This window comes from Balearica regulorum, chromosome 1 (genome assembly GCF_011004875.1).
Source record: "Balearica regulorum gibbericeps isolate bBalReg1 chromosome 1, bBalReg1.pri, whole genome shotgun sequence".
Taxonomy (NCBI): Eukaryota; Metazoa; Chordata; class Aves; order Gruiformes; family Gruidae; genus Balearica; species Balearica regulorum.
In genome coordinates this window covers 87,551,289-87,557,565 of record NC_046184.1, presented here as the reverse complement: position 1 = coordinate 87,557,565, position 6,277 = coordinate 87,551,289, and positions in this window count along the sequence as shown.

Genomic DNA, 6,277 nt, shown 5'->3' with positions numbered 1-6,277 from the left:
AAACTATTAGCAATGCTCAAGTGTGTCCAAGTCGTTACACCAACCAGCTGCTGTTATTAACCTTCTAAACCATGCAAGTTACAAGCTCCTTATTACGCAAACATTCTGGTGAGAATGAGAAAGAGAGTTTGTGATCGGCTTTTTCTAGGAAATAAGCGTGATGGTAAACTGCGTGCACAACACCAGGCACGTTCTGCGGGATGGGCACCTAACCCCAGCGCAGGACACTCACGTACTGATACATCAGTCCAGTTTCATGCAGTGTTGCTTTATGGTAGGTGTCAGTTTGTTACAGCGTCATGCTAGAAACCAAAATAGTCCTACAAACAAGACTCAATTGTGAATGATCCTACTGATAAATCATATATCCTAGAATGGTTTGGATTGGAAGGGACCTCAAAGATCATCTAGTTCCAACCACCCTGCTGCAGGCAGGGACACCTTCCACTAGACCAGGTTGCCCAAACCCCATCCAACCTGGCCTTGAACACTTCCAGGGATGGGGCATCCACAACCTCTCTGGGCAACCTGTTCCAGTGCCTCACCACCCTCACAGGGAAGAATTTCTTTCTAACATCTAATCTAAAGCTACCCTTCTTCAGCTTAAGGCCATTACCCCTAGTCCTATCACCACCTGCCCTTGTAAACAGTCCCTCTCCATCTTTCCTGTAGGCCCCTTCAGGTACTGGTAAGCTGCAATTAGATCTCCCCGGAGCCTTCTCTTCTCCAGGCTGAACAACCCCAACTCTCTCAGCCTGCCCTCATAGGAGAGGTGCTCCAGCCCTCTGATCAGCTTCATGGCCCTCCTCTGGACTCGCTCCAGCAGCTCCATGTCTCTCCTGTACTGGGGCCCCCAGAGCTGGACACAGTACTCCAGGTGGGGTCTCACCAGAGCAGAGTAGAGGGGCAGGATCACCTCCCTCGACCTGCTGGTCACACTGCTTTTGATGCAGCCCAGGATACAGTTGGATAAAGTAGCTCTGCTTAGCACTACAACCACATTTGAAACTTCACCTCCACCCCTTTCTTCTAGCAGGCCAGATTACAGCCCAGGTGCACTAACTACTCAGGAGATGGTGTATCCATGTGCCAGGTAAGAACTGCAGCTCAGGCAGCAGCTCAGGTTTATGGTAACCACGAAGACCCTCCCACCCAAAGCATTCCTCAGTCATGCCCAGGAACCACCTTTCCTGAAGGTACCAGACACACAGGTTTTTATGGGGAAAAGACGCACAACGCAGGCCATCTCTTGGCTGAAAGAGTTAGGATTGTTCAGCCTGGAGAAGAGAAGGCTCTGGGGAGATCTAATTGTGGCTTACCAGTACCTGAAGGGGCCTACAGGAAAGCTGGAGAGGGACTGTTTATCAGGGAGTGTTGTGACAGGACAAGGGGTAATGGGTTTAAGCTGAAGGAGGGTCGATTTAGATTAGATGTTAGAAAGAAATTCTTTACTGTGAGAGTGGTGAGGCACTGGAACAGGTTGCCCACAGAAGTTGTGGAGGCCCCATCCCTGGAAGTGTTTAAGACCAGGTTGGGTGAGGCTTTGGGCAACGTGGTCTAGTGGAGGGTGTCCCTGCCCATGGCAGGGGGGTTGGAACTAGATGGGCTTTAAGGTCCCTTCCAACCCAAACCCTTCTAGGATTCTATGATCTACTGCTCTGCGACAGGCCACATAGTCCCAGCAGAGGTGGTCAGTATGTCACTTCAGGACTTCACTGAAAGGTCAACGATTAAATCAGTCATTCTCCTTATCAACTATTTAAAAATTGCTTTCCATTGCTTTCTGGAAAAAAACAAACAAAACCAAACCAAAACAAAAAACCCATCAAGAGCAAAATAATCATGCTGAGCCTTTCTTCTGAGTGTTTGCTGTTCATGTCAGTTCTCAGAGAGTTACAGGACCTTCCCAAAGGACTGAGATTAAGCCCATCACATTTTCTCTCAGCTTCCTTAATGGGTGATCTGAAAATCACATATGCAGATACCAATTCAGCTGCAGGCACCAGGCAGAGATGAGTCAGGACCACACTAACATAAACACAACGCAGATTTGGTGTGCACGCTGGCTTAGGTCTCTAGTCCAGGTACAGTCTCTCCAGGACCTGGCTCAGGCTACTCATGCCATTCCTAACTCCCTGGCTACAAAGCCAGATCTCACTCCTCAAACCAGTTCCACCCAGAAGCATCAGTATTAGAGGAGGACACTGAACTCTTGCTCGATGCCTCAGGCTGTCCTCCTTCCACAGCACAAGGGGTGGGCATTTAACAATCCTCCTTTTTCTCCTCACTCCCAAAAAAGGGGAGATGAAGACTCCTCCAGTGGACAGGAGGAACAAAGAAAAGGCTCTGCTGCCTACATATTCCGTGGAGTAAGGGCTGCTTCTCATAACATCTTGGTGAAAGCACTGAGCACGCGCTACATTGAGTTTTGCTGCTCTTGTGCTAACCACCCTGTAATTGCAAGCAGTCCTGCCTCATCTGGATGAGGAATCGGGTTTTCAAGGGAAGCACAGCTGAGAAAGGCTTCAAACAGGATCTGATCAGCCAATTAAAACCAGATGCAGTGCTGGCAGACAGGCTGCTGTGGATGATCTGATACAATCCCCTTCCCCTCATTTTCGTACATAATGTCCTTCCAAGCAAAGCCACCTCCCCCATAGCTATGTCTAAATTGCATTAGGAATCTTGGCATTTTTTCAGTTATACATGTTGTGAGTGGTTTTGCCAATTAAAATATTTCAGTGGGACTGTAGTGTCAAGTAGTTTACTGCTTATCAAAAATCCCCCTGGTATTCAAAGGAGGCAGAGGCCATGCTGCAGAGGGCCTGGGGCTGTAGCATTTTAATCTCTGCAGTCCTTAACCTTTACACAGCACTTTGCCCCCGCTCTTCTCTTGGAGGAAAGGGCTCCATCCACCCTGGGACCAGAGGAAGAACACCCTCCCCACCACCCCGCATGCTTTGCTTTAGTTTTAAGCATATGAGCTAAGAGGGCTCTGCATCCCAATACTGAAGCATAAAACATCTTTCTGTCATTCAACTGTAGAAGGAAACAGCACCTTGAAGCAGCAGGTTCGCTCGCTGCTTATTGCTCCAGTGTTGCTCAGGGCTGCTTTAGCTCATCCAACATCCTCATCCTAGTGCAGAGGCTGCACATTGCTGGTCTATGTACTCAGTTATTTATCCCTCTAATTCGGACTGATTCTTTCCCATGGGAGACTGAAGAAAATTCAGTGGGTCAGTTGCCTTAGGAGTACATGCTAGGAATTGGTGTTTGCCCTCCTTGGCACTGGAGAATCATAAAATTGAGTTGTTCCAGGTAGACTACTGCTTACCCTCTTCCCCAAACGCAGCTGAAACACTTCACTCACTTTCCCAAGATCGCACTCGCTAACAGAAGTCACTGGGATCGGTTCCTATTTAGCCAGTATCAACATACCCAGGAATTTCTGTAATATGCTTAGAGGTGCAAACAAGTTTCAGATTGGGACTATTCATTCTGTTGCTTGGTCACAGATGTACCAAGAGGTTCATCCCAGAGAGGCCAAGGAAAGGGGTAACTCCTTTTGCTCTTGTTTTTCAGTTTGACAAAGGAGAAGGGCTGATAATCAGCTTGTTAAATAGCAGAACCATCTAAATTAATTTCACATGGAGTGTCTGGTCTCAGCAGTGGGATGCTAATCCTGTGCAGTACTACAGCCACAGTGCTCAGGGAGAGACCAGGGAGAAGGCCTCATTCAGTGCAAAGCTGAGGCAACAGAGGCATATGTGATAGGGAAAAAAACCCTGCTGGGGAAGAGAAGATGCCAGAGAAACTCAGCAGCTCTCTCTTCATTCGAGGATCTTGAACACAGGAGAGCACAGGAAAAGAGCAGCTCAGCTTCAAGCATACATGGCAAACTCACACTGGCTCAACAGCCTGTAGAAAGCAGACATTCTGACTTTGGCCACAACTTTTTGCCACCTCCTGCTTGCAACAGCATCTGGTTAAGAAATGAGCAGAAAACACAACAGGAGAAGCAGCCACCAGATACTTTACCTTTCACTGCCTTGGCTTGCCCAAATGACAACAGGTAAGCCAAGATACTTTGAGTCACCTGTCCGTGGTCAGATGTCAGCTTGACAAGACTCTTACAACATCTAATTGCAGTGTCAGCAAGGGAATAGAGGATGCTTTCAGAAGAGGTGCGGCTAATGAGTACCTAAGCACCACATCTGAGTTTTACTGACAACAACCCTGTCACTCTACTGTCAACATCACACAGGGCATTACAGTTGTAATAACAACACTCATAATTACACAAATACACTTCTCTACGGAGACTCCCCTTTGGAGCCTGCAGATGGTGTGAAATAGCTTTAAGCAAGGCAATAAAACCTTCATCAGAACTTTTAGTTCTGCAGTGACTGCCTTGGGTAGGGGTGTTAAAATGCACACAGAGTTATGGCATACACAGGCTGCCTCACTGGCCTCTTCAAGAGGAAAGCATTGTATCCACCCTTAATTAGGGCATGCCAGTGTTTATCTCAGCCTAAACCAAATGCAGTTCAACTGGTTTAATGCCTTTTTTTTGCATATTAGAATTAAACATTTTAATAGAAATGAATAACCTGAGCACTTAAGTGATTCCCCCCCCCCCCCCCCCGGCCCGGCACATTACATTTAAAAGTCTCCACTAAATGGGTAAATTGCTACGACTCCAGACTCACTGGAAAATGCAGGATCTTTGCAGCACAATGCAGGTCTGTCTTGCCACTCAAATTTTCATGACTTGGGTAAGAGAAAAAAAATTAAAGCAAAGTCTTTCAAGGGAAAAATATACACAATAAGATGCACAGTGCCAAGATCTCCTTTTTGCTTTGCTAATGCTCTGGAGGCACATTTGCACTTCACTGAGCCAAGTAATTTCTTAAAATGACTGGACTAGGTTTGAAAAACGTGCAGACCGAGTCCTAAGAAGAACTGTTTGGGTTTTATGACTCTGAGCCATCTGTGAGCTAAAGAAACAGAAACCATCTAAAAGCTGTGAAGCTGAGAGTTCAGTTTTCACAATATGCTCCAAATCACCTTTAATCTGCCTATTAAGTGGACACTGGGTATTCTGCAACAGCCCCACTGAAAATGCCATGGGTGTGAAAAACAGCAGATGGTTAATGGGGGTGGAAAGCTATACAAATCGTTAGAGAAGCATGGAAAATTCATTGCTGGCTATAAATGTCACTAGACGAGGGCAGCTGTAAACAGCTAGGTGAAAAGAGGAGGTAGGGACACGTGGTAGCTGGTCTGTATAGACTGCTGCTATTTTCTTCTCGAAAACCACCAGAAAAGTGCTGAAAGAATCACATATGAACTGACCATAAGGTACAACACTCCCAAGTATTAACACCAAGGTGGTTTTCCATTGTGCTACAGTTTCCAGCTTTAGAAGCACCTTGGATCTGATAATGGAATCACACAAGGACCCTGGGGGACACTTAAAAAGCAAAACCACTTGCTTTTTATATGTTGTATATACATGACTCTTAAACCCCAGCCAAGTGATTATCTTAATCTGTAACTGACATACCAACATGCTGAGGATATGTGGAATATAAACCCAACATTAAGCCAGGAGGCCAAGGTAAGAAAGGAAACTCAGTACGGCTCATCTTTCACAGCACTCCTAACTTACACAAGCCCTAACTCTCAGACTGCAAACACAAATTGTGACATGCAATTAGATGACCAAGGGAGGATTTTTTTTCCCTGTTTGTCCCAACAATTTACAGTATCTTTAAACAGGAGGGAGATACCTATTTCCTATCGACTCAATGGGTGTGAATAACCACCTTCTAAGATGTCTCACGATGACTTTTGCTTATGCTTAAAAAAAGGTAGTAATTGCAGAAGTGGCAGAACAGGGAAAACTGAAGTTTGGTAAAGAAAGAGTAACAGATACAAGTCAGGACAGGAAAGCAGCTAGAATGAAAACATGAAAACCATGCCATCATTTTCATATTCAGTACTGTTGTGACATTCTTCCTACCAGGGTTTCCATCCTTCTGTATTCGGGACGGCCATCCCTGATGATGTTTTCCAAGGGAGCCTTCTCCCTTCTCTTTTAGCTTTCCATTGGTAGGCTGAAAAACTTTTCACCTCCTGTTCCATACGTATCCTGTGACTCTATCACATGTATCATGTCTGTCAAAATCAGTAAGTGTCAGTGTAACAGGAAATAAAAGGGACACTGATATCTCTAAGAAACAATCTCTGCCACCAGAGGTTGGGGTTGGAGTCA